The 25,207-nt window shown below is 46.1% G+C and overlaps 4 pseudogenes; all 4 read left to right on the top strand.

Moving 5' to 3' along the window:
• The first annotated feature begins 7 nt into the window (after window positions 1-7).
• Window positions 8-2,397, top strand: LOC129346880 (ETS domain-containing transcription factor ERF-like; annotated as a pseudogene).
• A 7-nt stretch (window positions 2,398-2,404) lies between these two features.
• Window positions 2,405-7,388, top strand: LOC129346877 (inhibitor of nuclear factor kappa-B kinase subunit alpha-like; annotated as a pseudogene).
• Window positions 7,389-9,191: 1,803 nt separating this feature from the next.
• Window positions 9,192-9,924, top strand: LOC129346876 (S-adenosylmethionine sensor upstream of mTORC1-like; annotated as a pseudogene).
• Window positions 9,925-12,158: 2,234 nt separating this feature from the next.
• Window positions 12,159-15,529, top strand: LOC129346875 (protein phosphatase Slingshot homolog 2-like; annotated as a pseudogene).
• Window positions 15,530-25,207: the final 9,678 nt, after the last annotated feature.

The following is a 25,207-nucleotide window of genomic DNA, read 5'->3' as shown; positions in this document are numbered from 1 at the left end:
GAAGACCCTGGCGGACGCAGGTTTCGCCTTACCAGACTGGGCCTACAAGCCCGAGTTGAGTCCTGGCTCATGGCAAATCCAGCTGTGGCATTTTATTCTGGAGCTGTTGCATAAAGAGGAGTGCCATGATGCCATCACCTGGCAGGGGGACTATGGGGAATTTGTCATCAAATCTCCAGACGAGTGGGGTCGCGAGCAACATGAGTGAGCCCAACCACTGGACCTTCCCCCTACTGTCGTTTTTCTTCTTGCCTCCCTCATCCTTTCCTTTTGCAGGTTTTCTCCCTTCCCCCCATGACCGGTCGAGTTTCTTCCTCACCTGCAACCCGTGCCTTTTCATTTATTCCTCCGTCACCTCAGCCGCGCATCGCCTTTTTCCTCCCCCTTTTTTTAAATCACACGTTGCAGACAAGCCAAAGAGAAAGGCTGAAGGAGATACCAAGGGTGATAAGGCCAAAGTAAAGGATGAGCCACAGCGGAGATCAGCAAGGTTATCTGCTAAACCTGCTCCTCCAAAGACAGAAACTAAATCTAAAAAGGCAGCTCCAAAGAAGAGTGAGAAGGTACCTAAGGGAAAGGGGAAAGCTGATGCAGGCAAGGATGGGAATAACCCTGCAGAAAATGGAGATGCCAAAACAGATCAGGCACAGAAAACTGAAGGTGCTGGAGATGCCAAGTGAATTGTGTGAATTTTTGATAACTACTTCTGGTGACTGTACAGTTTGAAATACTATTTTTTATCTAGTTTTAGAACAATGCAGAATTTTTGTTTTCCTTTTTTAAAAAAGCTGTGTTGTTAGCACACAGAGCGCTTCGTTGTTGTGTTTTGGGGGAGGAGAGGGGACAAATGTAATTGACTCTGTTACTTAGAACTTGAACTTTTAAAGGTCCTTCATCTTTGCAAGAGGGATTCTTGGGCTCCAGAAAGGGGGGTTTGCTAATACTGTAAATCTGTCATGTTCTCTGAAATGCCTTGGAGTAAATACTGAAATTCCCTAAAAAAAAAAAGTCTCCAGACAAAGTGGCCTGGCTCTGGGTAGAAATGTAAGCCCCAAATGAACAATGACAAGCTCAGCCAGGCACTCAGGTACTACTAGAACAAGCAGATCTGGCACAAGACCAAGGGCAAGCATTTCACCTACAAGTTCAACTTCAACAAGTTGGTGCTGGTCAGCTATCCCTTCATTAACATGGGCATGGGAGGTGGAGCAGTGCCCCAGAATGCCCCGCCGGTGCCCTTAGGTGGCTCCCACTTCCAGTTCCCACCCTCCACGCCATCTGACATGCTGTCCTCTGCTGATGAGCTGCACTCACCTGGCATATTCTCAGCGGTGGCTCACCACTTGGCCCGTGGCTCAGTCAGCGACTAGTGATGGGACGTCAGCTAACGCCAAAGTGGAGGAGTCCTTGGATGAGGAGCAGAGGCATGGTGGAGAGGGATGTTGTTTCCGTGGGGGCCCCGTGCCTAGCCACCCCTGCTTGACCCATGACAGCCTCTTCAGGTTTTATCCTCGCCTTCAGGTTCCTGAGCCCCTCAGTACATTTCCAGTGTCCCCCATGGCTGGACCCGCTGCCCTTCTACCTCCTCAGTTGTCCCCAGCACTCCCTCTCACTCAAACACACATGAACTACACTCCTTCACCCACCCTCAGCCCCATGTATCTAGGTGGCAGCCACTTCTTCAATCCTGACGACATGAAGCGCTATCTTCAGGCCCATACCCAGAGTACATGTAACTACCACCTTAGTCCCAGAGCTTTCCTACACAACCCCAACATTGTTATCCCCCAGCCCCAGCACCTTGACAAGGCCCCTCTTCCACCACTGCCACCACAGGCTGAGGATCCATCAAGCTCTTTCAAGTTTAAGCTGCAGCTGCCACTGCTGGAGTGCCACAACCGCGAGAAGCAGCAGCTCCCAACAGTGGCCCCTGGAGAATCCAGCAGCGGCCTCCCCTCTTCTTTCTCTGCATCGGTGGCCGATCTGCCTCCATTCCCTCAAATCAAAGTGGAACCCATCTCAGAGGGGGAGTCGGAAGAGGATCTCACAGTGGAAATCACAGATATCAGCAAGGAAGAAGACAACAATGAGGATGTCTTCAAGGCCCCTCCTACACCCCCAGAAAAGGTTGGGGGAGAAGAGGAGATGCAGCCAGCAGCTCCCCCTATTGCCCGGGCTGGGGAAAGTGGGAAGTGTATCCCACTCAAGCTATGACTCAAGCGTCGTTGGAGTGAGGATCAGTGGCTGGAAGCTGGTGCAGGGGGCAAGGAGACAGACAACAAGGTGAAGGGGGAAGGTGACACCAGCAGTCACGGAGACGGAGTAAGCGGGTGGCGGATCAGCACGGAGCTGCAGCAGGCCACTGCTGAACTTACCCTTGAGAACTGGGACTCCTAGAGCTGTGATGCTGGCCCCCTCTCTTCCCAGGACAGACAGACTTACGGGTGGGGGACTGGTTTTGCTGCCTTAACTCAGAGATTATCTTGCTACTGTTGTCGATTCCCTTTTCTTCCTTGAAACTCTGTAAATTTTATTTTATTTTGCCTCCCTCGAAAGCCTGACAAATTTGGGGGTAGTGGTAATGTTGAAGAGTTTTTACTTGTCTATACACATACAAAGTTATATATATAAAAAACATTAAAAAACCTCTTTGTGGGGATGGGGGGATTTCTAAAATATTAATACACTGGGGCAACTTTACTTTTAGTGGTTATCTTTCCTGTTGAGCCCCCCCTAAAATTCTTTAAGGTATAGAGCCACCAGGGCATTTTTTTAAAGGAAAAAAATGAGTATTTTAAATTGACCAAGATCTTGTCTTTTCCGCTGCATTATGAGGAAAGTTTCCATTCACTTCAGTGTCAGATTGAGTCTGAGACTGGCATAAGCACAGTCAACCAGGAACTTCTCAAAATGCGGCTATGCCTGGACCCCCAGGAGCCAGCCTCTGAGTGTATTATTGATGGCATAAGAGACTGGGATAGCTACATGGTTTATTTGTTCATTAAAAGCAAAACTATATATGATGGTCCCTTTTCTTCTAGGAACCTGCATTGTACAGGACAGCAAAATTCAGTTGCCTATTTTGCAACTTTGTAAGATATGGGCTGAAGCTGTGTACTACGTGATGGGACTGAAAGAAGATTATAGCTGAATGTTCCGAGGGCAGAGAGCTGCCATGCTGAGTCTTCTTAGATACAATGCCAATTTAACCAAAATGAAAAACAACATGGTGTCAGCATCACAGCAGTTCTTCCAGCAGAGCATCCACCTTGACTTGGAAAGATACAGTGATCAAATAACCTACGGGATTATCCTCAGAAAAAATGCTGAAAGCCTGGAAAGAAATGGAAGAGAAAGCCTTGCAGTGTGAACAGGCTGGAGATATTGGCTACCTCGATGACCAGATCATGCCTTTGCATACAGAGATTGTAGAATTGTGAAGGAACCCCCATGCACGGCGTCAAGGCGATATACAAAGACCGATAGAACTCTACAAGCAGTTAAAGCCCTGGGCCCCAGATCATTCCTACAGCGACAGCACAGAGATGGTGAAGATCATCACTCAGATGGCTCAGAGTCAGGACTGGGTGTTCAAGGAACTCTACAGACATCTTTGCAAGCTATTAGGCTGCAAGCAGAACATAACTGATTTGCTGCCCAAGATTGAAGTGGCTCTGAATAATATCAAGGAAGCCAACATTTCTGTGATGCAGATGCAGAGAGAAATCTGGCATTTGCTCAAAATAGCTTGCACTCAGAGTTCTGCTAAATCTCCTAGTTCCAGTGTAGATGCTTCCCCGGTGTCTACGTGGCTCTCACAAATGTCTCCAGGAAATGGCTGCCATATCTCAGCCAGAAAGCAGAGGGAGCCCTCATTCTCACAGGTTGTGAACCATTTTTGCTTTTTAGAAGGCATGCTGGTTGACTGATCTGAGCCCCAAACAGAACTCTTTTCTGGCATCACTCACAGATGCCATGTTCTTTTTCCACAGCCCAAGCCACTGCAGCCTTCCAGGCCCAGTACTCCCGACATATTCAACACCAAGGTTTGCCTGCAGCTCAAGATCCAAGAGGTGTGGCAGAAGATTATGGAGGCAGCCACTCCCACAGAGCAGGCACCCAGCACACCAGAGCCTGGAAGCTCCACCGGCCAAGGTGGCTCTGCCGAAGGACAGCCTTTGGAACTGGTTCTTGCACAGGACTCGTCACCAGAAATGGAGGCGACAGCTGCAGCTGCTCCCACCCCAGCCCCCCCTTCCAACACAGCTGCTGGCTGGGACTGTAACCAGCAGTCTCTCCCCCCCCCCCCCCCGGGGGTGGTGGCAACAGCAGCAGCACCAGCAGCAGAGATGAACAGCCTGCAAGTAGCTGAGCAAGATAAAAAACAGTCTTGTGGGAGGAGGGCGGGATCCTGGAGCTTCCCCTCATCTATCCTCCCCGCACATCCTCTTCCCCGCTAACTTTGCCTTCCCCAAAAGAGACTGAAATGGGAAATTGGTTACCCTTGCCCTGAGCACTTTCTGGCCTCCCTTTTCTTGCTCCTGCCCAGCTGGTTTGCTCTGCAGGGGGGGGGGGCCTGTGGACTCCTGCAGCTCCCTTCCACAGACGGGAGCAGTGGTGCTGAAATTGCAGCCATTCCAGGATGTAGGTGGAGATGCCGGGAAACTTCCAGGGGCAGGGTGGGACTGGGGGCGCCGTGGGCAGGACACACCTGTAAAGCGGCATTCTAGTCCTCACACCTCCTTTTAATGTTAAATATTTTCAGACCACCCAGCCTCCATGCATACTCATTGCTTCTGTGTCAGTAACTGGGGAGGGGGAGGGAAGTGTCTTCCCCCCCCCCCATGCTGCAGAGGGGGTGCATTTATGGCCATGCCTCCTGAACAGGCAACTTGCTTTGGCTATTCTAAAGGCCAGGTTAGGAGAGGAAGAAGAAAGCGAACTAGGAGACTTTCCCCAGGTGTTCAAAATGGGGAGTGGAGTGGGACTGGGGGGGGGAGAGGTTGATTGGCTTGCAGCACAGCCTGGATCCAACCGGGCGCAGAGACGATCTTTGGGTGCAGGAGACGACCCAGCTAGAGGGCTGTGCTGGCAGGTGGGGGCTCCCCCCCCCCAAAGCGTGAGCATGCTGGTGGCCAAAGCCACATGTTGACCATGTGTAACCCCTTCTGTATCGGCGTGGTCCCACCTCACATGCTATTAAAGCTCCTGAACAATCAAAAATCTAGAGTTGGACAGTGTGTTAGCATTGGATAGTGTGACAGACTGATTTACCTCAGTCCAGTCATTACAGGGGGATTCCCAGTATTTACCAAGTAAGAATAGAAAGTTTCTTTATGAATAATGCTGCACTGATAGCATGCCACCCCACCTGCGTTTTAACAGTTTCTGCTGACATGTCCTTTTTAACAGGTATTGGCACATTGTAGTATAGCCTGCCAACTGTCTCTGCAGGCCTTGCCCTTACGGTGGTGTCATTGTCCTAGCAGGGCTTGAAGTCACAGGTGGGTTTTAAAAAGTAATACTATTACAGAATGTTTTGTGCAAGACAAGAGATGCCAGCATAGCAGTGTATTTTACTGCAATGTCTTTTGCTGTTTAGATAACTGTTCTCGAGATTTTTTTCCATGATGTTCCTGGATGTTTATAAAACCAAACCTTACCCTATTTGTAAACATTTAATGAAATTTGATACTAAGTTGTATAAGATCCTTGAAAAAGAAATGGGGAAAAGGTCTGTCATTGTATGTAACATAATACCTCATTCTGTCTGTCAGATTATGTATTTTATGTTTGGGGAGATAACATGAATCTTCAGAATATATTAATGTATTCAGTCCAGCAGTTGGAACACTGCATTAGTATAGATATTGAAATGAATCCAAGAAAGCACTAGCATTGGTCAGCTTTAAAAAAAAAAAAAACTTTGCCATCTCCTATTGATAACCCATGACGTACATCCACCAATGGTTCTCAGTCATATTCACTTCATGTCAACCAGTTTCTCTCCAAGGGACAATGCTAGTTATCATTGTGTAAATGAATGTAAGCACTCTCGCTTCTCCTTGCTCTTGTCCAGGAAATTACAAATATTGCTATGCTCAGTATATCATTTCATGCAAATCACAGCTATGGTTGGTTCTGTCTTAAAAGCAACTTAAATCTTGATTTAGAGGATAGAGACTAAATCTTAGCTTGTCATTTTGGCTGAATCATAAACTATGATAGATACAAAACCACTCTATTTATTAGCCTCATACTGAGAGAGTAGAGCACATGAACACAACAATGTCCCATAGATATATTTCTGTAGTGAAAAACCATGGTTTGCTATTTTGTGAATCATGGTGGGGCATCTCCCTTTTCCTACTGTGTGTTTTAGAATGCAGTGGAAACACCTTGTTGAGGGAGACTATCTATTCTACTATAAACATAGGAGCATGTAACATCTTAAGTATACTTTTTCCAGTAATAAAAAGTTCAATGTGTGTGAAACATAATGGTGTAATACTACAACTGTGGTAGAGGTTTCTCATTTAGCTAGTCTGACTAGCAAAAGAGAAGTATTGAATTCCCTATCTTTCATGGAAGTACTATTAGACATACTATGAATTACAATAGCTACAGCTACAAATGTTTTTGGATTCACCCATTAGAGTGTTTTTGCAACCATTTTGAATGTTTTTTTTATTTTTCAGAGTTGTAGTTCTCTCTCTGTCCTTAAGACAAGTAGCTAGTCCTCTTGACCACAGAACTATTCTATTTCCTGCCTTTCCCTTACAAGGGACTACAGGCTAGTACAAGAAATAGATTTTAACCACAAGAACAGAAAATGTTGTCGGTGGCAGAAGCTAGAACTGTAAGGGGAGGGGCCCTAGGCAGGATTTTCAGTTATTGTGGGTCTGGGTAGGCATGCTGACCTTTAGCAGAATACATTTGGATAGGAATGTACATTTAGGAACTTGGGGAAGAACTCCAGATCACTGCATCAGAACAAAATCCACTTAAAACTGATTACAGTCTCATTCTTGTCAAAAGGAAAAGAATTTCTGTGCCAGCCTTTAAGAAGCTCCTTTCCAACCTGGCAAGCCCTGGGCACCAGCCAGAGCCAGCTGGCGCCCATGGATGGCTCCCATGCTTTCCCCAGCCGCAGCGACCTGTGCAATCACTGGAATGGTGCAGGGCAGTCAGGAGCCAGTAGTGGGGAGCTCCCTGCCACATCCCTCTGGGGGAGCACTAACTATTCCGCCAGCCTCTGGGGGGGCTCCCTGGGCAGCAGCGACAGCCAGGGCATGGGCAGCCCCTCTCCACTCAATGCATTCCTCTCTGTGGACCACCTGGGGGCAGGGGGGATTCCGTGTAACCCTCTTTCCTCCTTCAGCGAATGAAATTGTGACCTCAGAAGCTGCAAGGACACAGCACTGAATTTGGACTCACCCCCCCCCAATCCCAGACCACCTGTATCTTCCAGGGGTCACCTGCGGAAACACTTACTTTTGTGTACATTTTCCCAATTTTGTGTTACCTTCAAACATGCCAGTTGGAATACTTGAATCATACAGACCAATTCTATAATGTGAAAAAAGTTATGTATGGAAACTCCCAGCTAGTGCTTTGGGCAGTTTCAAAAGCCTCTCCAGAGTCAGCTTGCTTTAAGTGTGCATGTGTCTGTCATGTGGTTTTCCTTTGAATTGGTTCCATTTGTGCTTTTTGCTGATCATACGTGCGTTTGAGCCTTTCTCGCTCTGCACAGACTCGGTCTGCTTCCTGCCTGGCAATACTGTGATGAGGAAGCAGCTGTTTGCATGCAGCATTTCCTAGTGGCTGATGTCAGGGCCAGGGGATTGCTCCACAGTGCCTGGAAGACCACCCAGCCACAATCAAGCACCTGACCAAGGACGAGGAGGATGGGCAAAGCCAGGATGCAGCCAAGATTTTGAACCCAGCCTGGTACCCCTGGCAGGTTCTGCACTTTCAATAGGCTTCTGGGTTTTTTTAAATTTTTGTGCGGGGAGGGAAGGGGCTCCTGTGTTGGGGGCACTGCCTTGTTTACAGAAATTTTGGTGGGTTTTTTTGAAAAACAATGTTTACTCTTCCTTCCCTTTAAAAAATATTTTTTTTAAATGACACGAACAGAAGCAGGGCTGATTAAGATGCTTCTTTTTCTGGGAATCCCGATTAGTTCATGGCCATGTTGTGTGCATGTGTGCATAGCCTCTCCTTGCTTCCTGATTCACAGAGCATGGCTCTCAGGAAAACCAAGGTCCCAGTCTAACTCCTATAGTTCCTTATAGGAAAAGAACATTTAGCACTGATCTTACGATTTGCTCAGTAAAACTTTCTTCTGCCAAAAATTGCTTCAAATCAATCGACCAGTCCTACTTTCCAAAGCTGGTGGGGTGGGCTTGGCCTCTGACATTCTTGATTCCTTCCCCACCTTTGTGAGTTTGTTCAGTGTTTAACCTTAAAGCTGAATTGAGTAACTATGCAGAAGTTCCTTTAAGACCAATATTAAACCAGTATGAATCCAACGGTACATTTCTCTTTTACATCTCAACAAGAGATGCAGCAATACTTTTGAATACATATCAGTTATACAAACATTTGAGTAAACCCTGTTTATGCTATTAGACAAGCCATTCTACATAACACACGCACTTCCAATTCTCAATACAATAAATTTTAAAATTTCTTAGAAGAAAAAAAAAGTGAGTTCTCAGAACCTTTTGTATTTCCTTTTTTGTACAGGAACAGATGTCATTATGGCAGATTTAGTTTCATGGTAACGAGATTCTGAACCAGATTTTTAATTGTTACATTAACTTAGAAGTAAAATAGGATCTTCTGGCTCACAGAAAGGGATTGAGCTGGCCTGGCTCTCCCCAGAATCTGAATCATGAGGAGCATCTGGGAGTTCCATGAAGCTGTATGCTAGTGGTTCATCTGCAACATCTGACCAGATATAGCAAGCAGAGTTCAAAAACTCCTCTTCATCTACACTGTTGAAATGCTGGGGGATATATAACACCGCAGGAACACCGAGTTCCTGCTCACAAAGTAACTAGTACTTTTAAGTGAGATCTTTCTAAATGCAATGAGATGCATGTGAGAAAACTTGGAATATTTGAAACATTTAAAGCCCAGGGATTCTACTGCAATTTTCCAGCTTTTCAGCATCATAGCATGGCGATTTTGATGGGAAGAGTCAGGAGTAATAATAAGCACCGGCACCTGCACAAGAAATACTGTGAAGTGGGAGACTTTGACAAAATCTGGCGTGAACATTGTGAGGATGAGGAAACTGTGAATATGCTGAGGCAATGAAAACCCTGGCAGACAATCACTGGACTAAAACCTGTGAAGGAGGGCCGTATTGAATGGTGTTGCAGTGTGTGTCAGGAGTATTTTCAAATTGGTGGGAAAAGGAAGGCACTCGAAAAAGATGAGAAACGAGCAGTTCTTGCTACACAAAGTACTCAAACTATGAGTGTTCACCTGACTCCAAAAATAGAGAATTCTTCTGAAAACTTCATCAACCCCACTTCTTTAATGGATGAATTGCTGCATCCTTCAGAGAAGGTCAGATTACTTGATGTTGTCAGCTGTTTTAATCCCTTTCTGAAGTTTGAAGAATTTTTGACTGTAGGTATTGACATTGTGCCAGCAGTTGAGAGCATCTACAAATGTGATTTCTTAAACCTCCAGATTCAGCAGCATCTTTAGCTGGCACAAGATGCCATAGATGCTTTTCTGAAGCAAATGAAAAATCTTATTGACTCTCTGCCTGGAGAATTATTCCATGTTATTGTCTTCTCCCTTCTTCCTTTCACCCTCCCCCTTTGGAACAGGATAGTCACGGGGGAATTGGCAGCTGCCTCTCCAACAAATTCTCTCCACTTTTTTTTAAAAACTTTAAGATGGTAGACTTTTTTGCTCCCGCAGTCAAGTTATGAAGCGTCCACCTCTAAATTGGGCAGGGGATCCACGGGTGCTGCTCGCTGTGCTTCATCTCAGCATGGCTGCCTGCAGCATTGGCAGAGGTGGCTGCCAGATCTCCCATCTCTTCAATCTCTGGCTCTTTGCCTGGGCCTCTCTTGCACCCAATTAAAATCCCTGGCACTCAGTGCCTTGAAATAATTCTCCTGTATTCTGAATATTCAGAATAGTGAGATAGAAATGCAAAAGATGGCCTCACGTTTATCCTGCTTCCCAGACTGCTCTTCTGTGACTTTTGAAATGGATTGTGTACCTACACTTTACATTCAAAAAGGGCTGTTTTGGACTAATACAGGAGAACTGCAGATAACTGCATAAACACATGACAAAGCTCTACACTGCTGGCAAGGAAGGACTGACCCATCATATGGGTAGAGAATACAGCAGCTTGTGCCTGCATTTCTTAGGGATGTAAAGAAAATTGTTTTCTTGAACCAAGAGAGTAGAATCAAATAGTATTTACAAGGTTTCTTGACATTGCTATATGCAAGGCTATACAAATAAGAAGTGAAGAGACCCACTGTAAAGCTCTCCTCTTGGTAGCTTTCCCTCATTTAATGCTAACTGATTGGCCTATGCCACTACTTTGAAGATTAGGAAAATGGATGGGGCAGGAATGTAAACCTCTGGGCCCTCATTAGGTACTCAGCAAGAACCACAAGCCTGCAGGAACATGCATTACACAGAGCTAGCATCTAACTCCTCTGCCATGTTGGCATCACCCATGGCAGACTGTTGCCTCTAGGGACCTGCTCCTACACATCTTCCTGGGCCATTTATGTCACCTGCATTGCTGGCCTTCTGTGTGCTCGGGCACAAAGGCCCTTGAACCATGTGTAAACTGCCACCTCCAGATCATGCTTGTCCAGTGCCAGAGATGGCATCACTACATCCTGACCTCCCCATTCTTGTCCAGTGCTGTGCAGCAATGGCTCTGTGTGTAATCCTGTGCACAGAGGATACACAAAGCAAGAAAATGACATGTACAGGGCAACGTTTCATACAAATTGAATGTGCACTGGTCATTGTGTTAACAGCCCTTAATCTGAGTTTTAAAAATTCCTTGTCAAAAGGAATTCCTGTGCCAGCCTTTAAGAAGTTCCATTAAGACCAATATGAAATCAGTATGAATCCAATGGTACATTTCTCTTTTACATCTCAACAAGAGACGCAGCCATCCTTTCGATTATGGGATGCTAAAAAAATTCTCAATTGAATGACAAAACGGATTTTTGCTGAGCAGAATAAGAGTTGACAGTAGCATATTCAGATATATGATTGATAAGCAACAAGAAATGAAGAACTCAATGCAGCCAAGTTTCCCTGGGAGAAATATTAAGAGAGAAATATTAAATATGAAGTACCTATAACATTGGCATCGCTGGGACTTTGCATTCATTGCAGCCAAACGTAGCACATGGTTCCCCTCCCCCACAAACTAGTATTTTTTAAGCCATAAAGATAATCTGACCTATACAGCTAAACATTATCACCGTTTTGCTGGTATACCATACCAAGCAGAGTGAAAGCTGACTTTTTAAATGGATTGTGTTCTTAACTCTTTACATTCTAAAAGGGCTCTATGTTTTGGACTAATACAGGAAAACTATAGATAATGGCATAAAGAGATGACAAAGCTCTTCACTTTTGGCTGGGGAAAACTCCCCATTCATATGGGAAGAGAATACAGCAGTTTCCGCCTGCATTTGTTAGGGATGTTAAGAGAATGGTTTGTTTACCATGTTTGTTTACATTCAATTAGTATTTACAAGTTTTCTTGACATTGCTATATGCCAGACTATACAAATATGAAGTTGAGACCCATTGTAAAGCTCTCCTTTTTGTAGCTTCCCCCCTTTAAGGCTAACTAATTGGTCTATGCCACTGCTTTGCAGATTAGGAAAATGGATGGGGCAGGAATGTAAACCTCTGGGCCCTCATTAGGTGCCATCAGCAGGAACCACAAGCCTGCAGGAACATGCATTTCACTGAGCAACTAGTCTACAAGTGATGTGATGTGTGAAACAATGGGGGGCAGAAAGCGAGGGTTTTTTTAAGTTTAAATGGGGCCAAGAGTGACTTCACAGGAAGGGGCAGTTTTGTGGAAGGGAGGTAACTGAAGTGATATCACAAAATGGGCGTGTTCAGCCAGCAAGCAGGGGATGACATGGGCAAAATGTTACAGTTCCTGGCTGCCTGTGGCCACTCAGATCCAGCAGGATGTGATCAAAGCTTACGGCTTCAGTAACAATGGGGAAGGAGTCCTTGAGTTTGCCTGCTTGATAAAATCTTGTGAATCTCAGGACCTGGAGATTGCCAGCATGCCCGGGAGGCTGAAATCCATGTTACTCCCTCCAATGACGCTGCCCCCATGGAGCTGGAAATGGGGGCCTGGCAGCATCCTGAAGCCCTCAGCCATCTCTCTGGCCCCTGTCAGTGTCCTGGCAAGCACGTTAGTTGCCTGGATTCTGGGACATTTGATTTTTTTGATTTCCGTATACTCTCTTGGACTTTGCCCTTTCTGTGACTTCCTTTTGTGCAGGACAAAGTTTCGGTGTAAATATTTTTTTTTTGTCATTTTTTCTGAATGAGTCTGTGTCAAAGTTCACCGCAGTGGGGACCCATTTTAGGGGCAAATAAGATGGAAGTGTTGCTTCATTCTATGTAAACTCATCCTGGAACCCTAATAAGTGCTGAGACTTTATATACATGCACATGGATGGATATATATATATATATAAAAATGTAATGTATATATATAAAAAATACTGGGCAGTTGGGCAAAGAGCAGAGAGAGGACCACAGAGTTCTCTGGGCTGGGAATGGTGTCTTACAATTAGGTCAGAGGGTTCAGGACTGGATAGAGGGGATGAGGGATAGTGGGGGAAGAAGCCGGAGCTGGGGTATCTGGAGGGGGGAGTGTACTGGAATGGAAAGGAAGTGGAAGCAGCAGGGAGCAGGAGAGGGAGAACTCCCAGCTTTGTGGGGAAAGGAGGATATAGCCCCAGATGCATTAACACAAGTGAAGCAAGAACAAGGACTTTTCCATTGTTGAGGAGGGTGGGAACAGGGTCCGGTGTCGTGGTTGTACTGGCTGCTCAACAGATTCCCTGAATCTCTTCCTTGGGGTGGGAATATCTCAATCCGATGGACAGCTCCCAAAGTCATCACCTTCCACAAATTCACTTCAGCAAGCGATGTCTGGAGTTATGGCATTGTGATGTGGGAAGTGACGTCCTTTTGAGAGAGGCCATACTGGGACATGACCAATCAGGATGTGAGTGACACTTTCAGGTCCTTGAAGGGGGTCCTCAACCTGAGGCCACCCACCAGATCTCTTGGATGGGGTCTCTGCCTGTTTTCCACCCACCCTCATGATGGCCTGTGTTGCTCTGAGGCTGCAAGTTCTTCTTTTCTTTGCTGCTACACTGATGTAGCAGAAAGGGTTATCAAATATTACAGTTCTTTAAAATTAAGCTTTTGCAATTTTGCAATAAACAGGGAAACTGTCTGCCTAATCAAGCTTGCTAGGCCTAAAAGTGGTCGGGCCAGAGTTTGAGTCTGCCTCAGTGGCTTTCAGTCAGCAAATTTTGGACCAGGAGTCCATCCACCCAGTTGAATGTTTGTTTCAGGCACAGCTGGAGTGAACGGAATAGAGAAAAGAATTTGGCAGCCAAAGCATCTGTCCTTAAGACAAGTCTCTAGTCCTCCTGACCACAAAACTATTCTACTTCTGGGCCTGGGACAATAAACCTGGGAAACCTGAGCATGGAGAAGGAGCCAGCTTGCTGCCAAAGGAGGCAGCCAGAGAGCCTTTGAAACTGGATCAAGGAAGCATGTCAGTCCCACAGATGCCTCACGCTAAGCTGGAAGAGAGTGACAACTTGACAGAAGACTCGCTGGAGAGTCATCTGAATCCTGGGCCCAACTGGTGCCCAGGCTCTGTGCAGCGTGCCACCCTGGAGTTTGAGGAGTGCCTCTGGCAGGAACAGGAACTCCAACACGCCTCCCCTGCTGCGCCATTACCCATCCACAAGAACTCCAAGAACGAATCAGCAGCGGCTGATGCATCCTTGAAGGGCAAGGATGAAGAACCATCTCCTGAGCTGGCCCAGACCTCCAGGGATAAGGAGGCTGCAAGAGTTGGGTACACCAAGAATGAGACGGGTTCCGAACAGCCCACTGCGCTGTCTGTCTCTCCCCCTCAGGATGACCTGTTGGAGAGCTCTCATGCAGAGGTCTCAGGGTTGGCCAAAGAGCAAAGAACAGTGATTTCAATGGAAGGCCACAAAAAGATCCCTGCTCCTTGCCTTCTCCCAAAGAGAATTGAGATTATCGAGTACACCCATGTGGCCAGGTTGCCCAGTCTCTCTGGAGCAGATTTCCCAGCAACAGAGCAGAACCATGAATCTGAGGTGCCAGAGAAAGCCCAGGTGATAGTTGCAGCATCCATGGTTGATGAGAACTGCAATGCACCATTATGCTCTGAAAATCCTCTTGACTGTTATTGAGGCCTTCAAGACTGGAGCACAGGGACTTCAAGAAAGCTGTCTTCTCCTTGGGGAGTCTTGAGGAGGAGGACTTTGGGGCATTGACAGACCCGGAAGCTTCACTGTTAGTGAGCCAGGTAAGCTGTCCGCCCCCACTGCACTCAGATTGCCTTGCTCCCAAGCACTTTGTTTGCTTAAAGGGGGTCACGCAGGACAGCACAAGCTCAGACCCAGAGCCTGCCCCTTTGCAGGGCTATGTTGGAAACGGACAGTTTGCATTTGAGGAGTGAGGGGACACCTTTTGCTGAAGGAGCAAGGGGGCCCTAGCACAGTGGAGCCTGGGGGACTTAAACATGCCCTGTCAGCTAGACCCATCTGCTGGGGCAGCTCCAGAAACCATGGCTGCCTCCTCTCTTTGCTGCAGCCTCCCCCACAGCGCCAGCAGTGACAGCATGCAAGACATGAGTGGCAGCCCTTGCTCAGTGAAACAATGCGCAAAGGAAATGGAGGCCCAGATCCAGCAAGCAGGCCTCACCACGCCTTCCCACATGAAACGATCAGCGTCCTTAACCACGCTCGGTTGCCTGGATATGTTAAAGGACACTCTCTCTTCCTGCGCCAGCCCAGCCTCCGTTGACCCGCTTCCTGCCATCTGTGGCCAGAGAGAGCATGCAAATGCTTTGGAGCACAGTGCACAAGGCCTGGATGTGACACTTTTGCCCCCTGTCCTCCAGGCACACCAGCTAACAGTGCATTTTGTGGAGCTGCTCGAGATGACAGAATGCATCGCCCTCAGCAAACCATTGGAGGGGCCGCCAGCACAGTATGCCAAAGAGTTCAGTCTGACTCCACCGCTCTCAGAAGTGAAATTGACTAACCCCCAAACGGCTGGGTTGCCGGGTTTGCCGATGCCCCTAAGGCTGGCTGTGGTGCCCAGGTATCAACACGGTAGAACTCGACTGCCAAGGAGACTGAAAAAAGCAAATGACAGGAAACGTGCAACCAATCCCCTGTATAATACCACGTGATCTTTGGTCACCCCCCTTGCCCCCTCCATTTAAAAAAAAAAAAGAAATCCTTGACATTTTTTGCAAAACCATTATTGTGTTCTTCAGATGGGGCAGATGTGATATATATTGAAACATGCACATTATTGGTTAATTTTATATACGTTTGTCATTTTTACTGTTCCTGTTGCATGTAGGTTTCAAGGTGGCTGGTTTCTTGGTTCTCCCCCACATGAGTGACTGCAAAGTTGCAGTTTTATTATTTTCATATTCTACTTCCTGCCTTTCCCTTCCAAGGGACCACAGGCCAGTACAAGAAATACATTTTAACCACAAGAACAGAAAATGTTGTCAGTGGCAGAAGCTCAAACTGTAAGGGGCGGGGGCCCTAGGCAGGATTTTCAGTCATTGTGAGTCTGGGTGGGCATGCTGGCCTTGAGCAGAATGTACACTTCGATGGGAACGTACATTTAGGACCTTGGGGTAGAATTCCAGAACACTGCATCAGAACAGTGCATTCACAGGGAGAAGGCACAGCCAGCCAGTTGCAACAAAGATCTACTCGCGTTTATACAATTTTGCACTGACTTTCATTGATGATATACCCACATTCACCAAAAACTTCCCAGGGCACCTCATACACTTAGAAAAACATCTCTGTTTTGAAAAAGGCAGTCTTGACAGTAAATGCTAACAAATGCCACTTGGGGTTACCAGAAATCATATATCTGAGACACAGAATAGGAAGTGGGAACATACCACTGTTATAGGACACAGAGGAAGCAATTAAGAAACTAGCCATATCACAGACCAAAAAACAAGTGAGTGTACTCCACAGAACGGAAGGTATCTATAGATGATTCATCCCAAATTTTGGGGAGATTGCAGTTCCCCTACATAACCTCATGAGGAAGGGCAACCCACCCCACAGTAAAGTAGGCAGAGAAGTGTCAAGAGGCTTTTCAGTCTTTAAAAGAGGCCTTCATATCGAAGCCTGTGCTGTGAGCCCCAGAGTATTTTATGCAATTCATCATAGCAACTGATGCCAGTCAGGGAGCAGTTCTGAAGCAAAACCAACATTGTCTAAGACATCATGTGTCTTATCTGAGCCGTAAGCTAAATGACAGATTGCAAAACTATTCACCTGTTCAGAAAATGTGCCTAGCCATCATATGGGCTCCCTCCAAGCATTATATTTGGCACTAAACACACATTATTAGGAGACCACCATTCTTTGAAATGGCTGCAAACAATTAGAAAAAACAACGCATTATTACAGAGAATGTCCTGGTGTATCCATGAATGCAATTTTAGTAGCCACTCATAAAAAACAAAGAGAACACTGTTGCAGATTTCTCAGTGTGAGGTGTAGGTCAGTGACCAGAGGAAAGTTCCCAGACCAGAGCAACCCATGCTGACTAATGGCCAGTGACAAATAACCAGACTAGAGTAACAGGTGATAAAAGTGAACCGATTCAAGTACACAGACCCGAGAAAACAGATGACCGGCACCCAGAAACAAGTACCAAGACGAGATCAGCCAGTGATGGAGAGTGATCTGAGGTGGATGTCCAGCCAAGACTGAGTAGGGGTGATCAGAGACCAGGAAGTCAAGACCAAGTCCGTGAGAGTTGACATCAGACCGGAGAACAATTGTGTGCCTGACAAAAGGGAAGAAGAGAATCCGACTTTAGCAGAGGCAATGGCAGAGACTCCCAAGGGGTACTGCATTGCGAAAGGGATGCTACATGCTGCCCTTCTGGGAGAGACAGTGTTCTGCTACGAAAAAGTGGGGGATCTGTAATGTTTTGTATTTAAATACTTTAGGCTTCTTTTCTGCTTGCTAATGTGGGTTAATTTATTAATGTTAGTTTAAATGGAGGCCTCTGAGGACAGAAGGAGGGGGCAGGATGGATGAGTGGAGTATAATCAGATTGGACAGTAGCTGCACCACAGAGGGTGGAGTGAACTGCAGTACTGAGTGCTGTGAGAGAGCCCAGCACAGGCTCATCCCTTCATGCCCTCCCTCTGCCAATCTGCATATATTCACATTGGTGGCAGGTGACTATCTAGCCTCTTCTTAAATGCTTCCAAGGAAGGAGAGCTCGGCACCTTCTGAGGAAGCCTGTTCCCCCAAGAAACCACTCTGTCAGGGAGTCCTTCCTAGTGTTTGGCCAAAAAATCTTTTGCTTTAATTTTGTCCCAGTGTTTCTGGTCCAACCCTCTAGACACTCTCCATCTTTGAATTGCTCCTTTGAGCATGTTACAGCTTGTCAACATCCTTCTTAAACTGTCATGCCAAAAACTGAGCACAGTACTCAGAGTGAGGTCTAACCAGAGCAAAGCGATACCATCACTTTGTTAGATCCGGATACCATATTTCTGTGGATACAGCCTAGAATCGCATTTGCCTTTTTATCTACTGCATCACACTGCTGACTTATGTCCAGTGTGTGATCTATTAAGCCCCCTAGATGCTCTTCATATGCACTACTGACAAGACAAGTCCCCCTCATCCTATAATTATGTCTTTGGTTTTTCCTACCCAATACAGAAGTTTACGTGTATCTCTGTTGAAATGTATTTTCTTAGTTTTAGCCCAGTTTTCCAGCCTGTCAAGATCATCCTGAATCTTGGGTACCAGATTGCATACAAGTAAGTTGTGTTAGGCCCAGATTTTAAGCTAGAGTCTCACCTGAGCTGTCTCTGATTCAGTGGTCATTCTGACAGCCTCAGCGTTTGTGGGATCAGGCACAGCTTAATACAAACACTTTCTTGCCCTAGAAAAGAACAAGGGAGGTTAGTGAGAGGGGCTGCTTGAGGGGACAGGCTTTGGCTTTGTGATAGTGCCCCCCTACTCAAAGTACACAGGAAAACCCTTTCATATAACCCTGTAAGGAGGGCAATACAATCAGCCCCACATTACAGATCGAGGACATTGATTGGGTGGATTATCTCAGGCCCCCTTGTGAGTTTGTGGCTGAGCTGAGAACTAGCCTTCTCCAGCTCCTACAGTCAGCCTTTCTGTCACACCACCTGCTGATAAGAGCATCCCAACTCCCACTATTTCGCTCATTTAATGATCTGACTATTTTGAAAAACGCAATTGTGGGGGTTGTGATATACAAATAAAGTGGCTCAAGAGTTCACTTGGTTTCATGATGGCAGTTTGTTCTAGATTATTGCCAGGTTGCAGTGAATCAGACTGCTGTTCCATTTGGCCTGCTACCACCTGCTCTGATTAGATTTCCTAGCCTGTCTTGGATCAGTGTTCTCTCTGTCTCTTTCTGGATTCTCTTTTCTACGCTACAGGACTGAAGTGGATGGAATTTGTTTTTATTTTACATATTTAATTTTATTAATATATCAGTAAGTAAAGCCCTGCAAACTCAGCTGCATACTCAGTTTTTCTAGATAAAAGGTGTGGGACTGCAGAAGTCAACCAGACTTCAGCGTTCAGAGACAGAAAGGTGGGATGTGTTTGATCCCGTCGTCACAGTCTCTGCCCCCCCAGCCAAAGCTCAGCCAGCAACAACAAAGGAACCCCCCTAAAAGACATATACTTTGCAAAAAGTGAAAAGAGTCCAGTAGCACCTTTAAGACTAACCAACTTTACTGTAGCATAGGCTTTCGAGAACCACAGTTCTCTTCGTCAGATGCATGGAGGGTATGAATCTGACTGTGGTTCTCTGTAGGCCGGAGTAGGCATGCCACACAGCCTCCATTAACTGCTCTTTACATTTCTACATTCCTGATCTCCTGGTCAGTTGGCACACAACAGGAATCAGGAAGTAGTTGTAACATGTTTCATCTTGTTCTCTCATCATTCACAGAGCACAACATTCCCATACACTCTAAGTAACATTCTCCTATGCTCAGAAGCTCATGATGTACCTTTCTTTCCGTCATGCTTCCTAGATAAGGCAAAAGTCTGATCACAGCATATTTTGCTTAGTTGGCTGAGAATGGAATGTGTAACTTGTAACTGTTGCTATAGCCATATTTGGGCATCCGGGACTTCCTGAATACAAGCTAATAAAACTCTCACCTCCATCTTTGGAGGGACAGACTTTGCATCCAGATCCTGCCTCGTGTCGTTCTCGAGAGCCTATGCTACAGTAAAGTTGGTTAGTATTAAAGGTGCTACTGGACTCTTTTCTATTTTGCTACTGCAGACTAACATGGCTAACTCCTCTGGATCTATTGCAAAAAGTGGAAACCCACAATTCAAGAGAAATCTCTGTATAAGACCACATACAAAAAAGAGATCTTAATAAATATTTATAAATAGATTATAAAGTCCAAAGTGACTAGGTGCTACAATACATTATAAAGACATTAAAGACAGTCTCTTCTCAATAAATATGAACTATTTACTTCAGAGAATATCCATATCTCACAATAAATATTCTGGCACAGAAATAGGTGTGTTTTTACAAAATTGGATGAATGGCCAAATTGGGAAAATGCACTAACTTCAGAAAGTAGGAAGTTCTTTCTCTTCTTTACTAGGTGAGATGAGAAAAAGCATTCCTGAAAGAGAATTCAACAGGTAAGTTCAACAGGTAAATATCAAAGATGAACCTACATGGACCCAACAAGTGGCCAGCGGCTTTATTTTGTTTCATTAAGTAATCGAGCCCAGACATGCGCAGAGCGTGAAGAGGCTAGCTCTGCATTCTGGCTGGCTGCATGACTGGCCCACAGCAGCTCTTCCCTGGACTGAGCTTCAGCTGCTGATCCTCAGCCCATCATGGTTCAGAGCGCCCACTGCACAAGCAGGCTCCAGTCTCAAAAGCCAAAGAGAGCCGAGAAAAATGGGCCACACTTTCCTGTCTCATTCCCAGCTAAGGCTGCCTATTACGCAAACTGGAGAAAGCCAGACTGAGACGGTTTAGAAGATCGTTAGCCTTATCCAAGATTTGGGTGTGATCTCAGTTGCACTGAAGCTGAACAGGCTACTTTCCTGGCAGAAGAGCCTTTTAGCAAGTTATAAAACTAAGGACTAGGAACAGAGGGGCACCTGCAAGTTTGTTTTCTGTTTCCCCTTCTGTGTGATTCTCTGTCTGTGCAGGCACGCAACCATTACGCATATGCAACACAGCCGCTCAATATATTTGATGCTGTCCCTGGTGCTGAACTGACTGTTCTCTCAACTATTTGTCTTCGGACAAAAACCAAAGATGAACAACTGTCTCTTAGGCAGGGAATCTGTGCCAGAAAGAGTGCAACAAGAAGCCAGAATTTGGTACCAAGGCAAACAGCAATCGCTCTCCTTCACTAAGGCGCAGCCACATCGGCAGAACTCTGCCCATTTCTGAACAGAAACAAAAGCAGGCAGAAGAGAGTGCAAGTTACACCAGATGTGTATAAAGCATAGCAGCTTACTATCTAAAGGACCCCCATGGGTGACCACACTAGGCGACACCAGTTGCTAAGGCACTGTGTTAAAGGCGCACTTATCAAATGCTTCAATATCTTGCAGGCACGGACACACAAGTTTTCAAACTCTGCATCTCACCCCTCTGAACTTCAAACAAGCCACGTATCAGTTCCTTCTGAGTTCTACCAGAGCAGACATTTCCCTACTTCTCCTCCTTTGGAAAGGCAGGTCTGTACTCCCCAAGAGCCACCACCACGCATGCTGACAGAGAAGAGCCAGCAGCCAGCACTCCAGTTTGTGCCTGCAGAGCACAAAATCATGCTCCCTTGGAACAATGAGGCTATGACCTAAAGGCTTCTGCAGATTATTACAGAAACATCTGATCTAAGACCTTGACGGAAACACAGGGACAAAGAGTTATAAATAAATAAGGTGGCATAAGGTCCTGCATTTCTTTCAAAACCAAACTCTCCGATTCTTTAGCTCAAACATCCGCCCAGCAGTATTCACACAGAAGGGGAAAAGGATATCAGAGAAGGGCTTCGATGGTTCACACCTGACCTGCCGCAGGGCACAGTTCTAAAGCAAAGAGAGGGCATTTCTGAACCAGCCCACGGCCGCAGGCGCTTGAACCAGCCATTCCCACCACCCACACAAACCACCCACTGCAGCGGGTGCCTCACCGGAGAGCCTTCGCCTTCTCGTCTAGGTGGACGGATGCAGGAGAGGTGAACAGTTTTCTAGTCACCAGAGTTAAGCTTCACCACAACGGCATCTGCATTCAGCACCTGCATCACCTGAGCAGACAGAGGAACAGGAATCGATGGGGAATCCCAATGCCATCCTGAGCTCTGTGGGCAGGAATGTTCTCTCATCTACAGGAAATCAACTACAGGGCCAAAAGGCTCCCAAGAACCCCTTTTTTATCAGCAAGTTTTAGGAGGAGGTCAGGATTTCTCCTACACAGCCCCACAGTCTCCCCACCCCACCCCAGGCTCAGAGCAGCACCAGAGGCAAAACAGGCTCAGCTGCCCACCCACCCCCCCGGGCCCAGAGATGCTGGCGGTGCCTGCTGCAGAAGGCAAGCCCGTGAGCCACACCAAAGCACTCCCAGAAGAGCAGACAGGCGTCTGTCCCAACCCCTCAGCCAGCCCTCAAGTGCAAGAGGGAGCATGAGGCTGGGCAGGCCATGGTCAGCCCAGCAGAGCTTTGCTTGGCCTCCTATTCGGCCAGTCTCACCTTTCCCCAGATACACCATTCCATACTCCTTTCTGGCCTTGGCGAGTCTTGTGCTCCACTCTGAAGCAAGCCTCCTTTCCTTTCCGAAGGGATTCACGGGCTGGAAATCCCCACGGCTGGGAGGAGAAAGCAAGGCACAAGTCACTTGTGGATGAAGTCACTGCCATGCAATTCTAGCCCTACCCCTTCTTTTTGGACAAAACCGTACTTTGCTGTAGGAAAGCCACCAACCTTCCTGCTGACAAGAGGACACTGTTACCTTCACCTCACCTGCTTGACAGGCTATCCTGAAACATCACTGAAATCCACCCACTACCAGTCTTGCAATAAAAACATATCCCTCTGCCACAGATTAACAGGGCCCCACAGCAATCTCAGGGATGACCAAACCCACTAGGTATCAATCGCTCATTTCTATAAACCATGTCTGAGCAGATAAGAGTATACCCGTAGGGCTGGCATTTCAAACATACGTACGTACATACATACTGCTTTTTCAAGCTTTTAAAAATCAATTAACGTTTTGCTGCAGCACAATACTGTTACAGCAACAAAGTGTTAATTTCAAGCTACCATTTTTTAAGTCTCTAACGCTCTTGATTGCAAAGTTGTAAGGGGAAGTGTGCAGCGTGCACATTTCACCTTATCAATCTGGAAGGAAAACGACTAGAGAGTGACCATTAGTTCTGGGGGGGCCAAGTGGGGTACTCTCCAGGAAGATCCGTACTTCAGTCAAAGGGCAAGGGGCAGAAGCACCAAACACACAACTGTTGCTTGCCTTTTGAATAGCGCAAGACCCCCTGGTGCTTTACTCACAGGTTCTATTAAAGGCTGAACAGAAGCATGAAGAAATTATCCTACTTGTTAATGATACAAACTGGCAGCAGCTACAATGACTGTAGAGGAACAGATACACATTCCCAGCAGTCTCGATACCAACCATGGCGAGGACCAGCTCTGCGCCTCCTTTTGTGTCACCAACAGCTAGGAGTCAGTGTGAACAGGCCTCTTGGCAATGCAAAGGGGTTCACCTTGGGAAATAAACATTATGGGGACAGAACTACAATTACCTTCATGAAGAAAAACGGGATGCCAGGGAGCAAGTCTGCTAGATTTCAAGTCTTGAAGTCTCTCTCGACTGCTGGCAGGAAAGTTCCCCTCAAGCATGAACAAACTTATAATCCTACAAAATTTGTTTCCATCCGTTACCTCCACTGGGAGAAATGTTTTTGTGTCAAAGATACACAGGTTATACCCATCTTCTAGAAGATCAAGGACATACTTCACAGAGGGATATCTTCCCTTCAACACCCTTGACACCCAAAACCTTGAAAACGCAGCTTGTTTGACAGTGAGGTGTTTTATGGGATGTTCCTTTGGCTCAGATAGCTTATAATTTTTTTCATAGTATTTGACTCCTGAGATGATTCTCAAAGATTGGGGACCTTTATTTTATACTCTTGCCTCACCCTCCTCTTCCGCTCGGAGAGTATGCTGGGAGATGGTTCAGTGCCTTCCCTGCTGGTGCTGGGCTCAGACTGGGAACTGGGCTCTTCCATTGTCATGAGGGGGGTGGATCTCAACTTTGTCCTGAAGGCTTCTGAGAAGGGCCCCTCTTCAGTGGCAGAATCCGGCACAAACACACTCTCTTCCAGAAAAGGCTTTTCGACTGGTGGAGCTCCAGGTGAAGCTGTTTCTGAGGGAGGGCATACCAGGCTTGGCCTCTGGAGGAGGTCTTCTTTGCCATCTGCAGCCTCCGTTGCTGATGGTATTGCCTCTCCCTCACCTTTTTCACCTTTGTGTGGGTGGCCTTTTTCTGAACTGACAGATGTTCGCTGTTCAGAACATTTCCTTTTCCAAAATTCTGTGGATCCTTTTGCCTCCTCGATTGTTTTTTGCGGGAGCTCAATTGTTTCGTTAGCCTCCTTTTTTCAGTTTTTATTGAAACTGCATAAAATACAAAAATGCAAAAAATATTAGAAGTCGTAAAATGATAATTACAAATGACAATGAAGCAATACATAGTGCATTGAATTACAACAGATTGTAGCTGGTTAATTACAGATTACAGAGAGAATGTGCTTAACAATACCCAACATGGATAGCCTTAATGTAGTAAAACAATATTTAATAAGAGCGTAAAGATAACTTACACATTGGCACACACGCTTGACAGCTTGCTGTTGATTCTGTATTTTGTCCTTTACCCTTCTCTGAATTTCATCTAGCCTGGATTTTATGACATGGACCTGCTTGCTGAATGCCTTTATTTCACTCCTCCTCTCCTCAGCTTCCTTTTCATAATTTCCCAGTGATTCTTTGTGCCTCAAAAGCCTTTCTTCCTTTTCTTTGGCTCTGTGCAATATCCGCTTGGCTGGCGCTGAACACTTCTGAGAAGAACTCCTCTCCAACAGCAGAATCTTGCACAAACATGCTCTCTTCCAGAAAAAGCTTTTGTCATTCTGAGGAAGGGCATATTGGATTGGCCTGCTTTCTGTCAGTACGAGTGCTTTTTCATAATGTATCCTGAGAAGGTCTTCTTTGAGATTTGCAACATCAGTGGCTGATGGCACCACCTCTTCCTCGGTGTCTTCACCTTCTTTTTCCGGGCCTTTTAAAAAACTGACAGCTTGTTACTGTGGCTTAAACCAGCAGGTTAAAAATAATTTTCTCTGGGTGCTCCAGCCCAAGTATTTCTGAAAGAATGGTGCATGTTAACTAGTTAATCAATTGCCAAAGCATGTTTATATTACAACTAAACAGAGTATCTAAATTTTCCAGGATGGCATACTTTGATAGATCTAAAAACAGAAGCTTAATTTTCCCACAAAATGTTCACATAGACAACCATTCCGCATCCCCTAAGCTGTCCTTAAAATGTCTGAATCTATATTCATTGTAGGCCTGGAGTTGGCACGCCACGCAGTCTACATGACGACTTCCTGCATTCCTGATTCCTGGTCGATCGGCACACCACCCAGGAACCGGGAAAGTAGCGTCAATATGTTTCATCTGAGCGTAATAAAAGTCACTCATCCTTCTCAGAGCACAATACTCCCATACACTCCAAGTAATACTCTTACATGTCTTAA

This window comes from Eublepharis macularius, unplaced genomic scaffold, assembly GCF_028583425.1.
Source record: "Eublepharis macularius isolate TG4126 unplaced genomic scaffold, MPM_Emac_v1.0 Eublepharis_29, whole genome shotgun sequence".
NCBI lineage: Eukaryota > Metazoa > Chordata > Lepidosauria > Squamata > Eublepharidae > Eublepharis > Eublepharis macularius.
The sequence above is the reverse complement of the archived record's forward strand: the minus strand, read 5'-3'. Positions and strand labels throughout refer to the sequence as shown.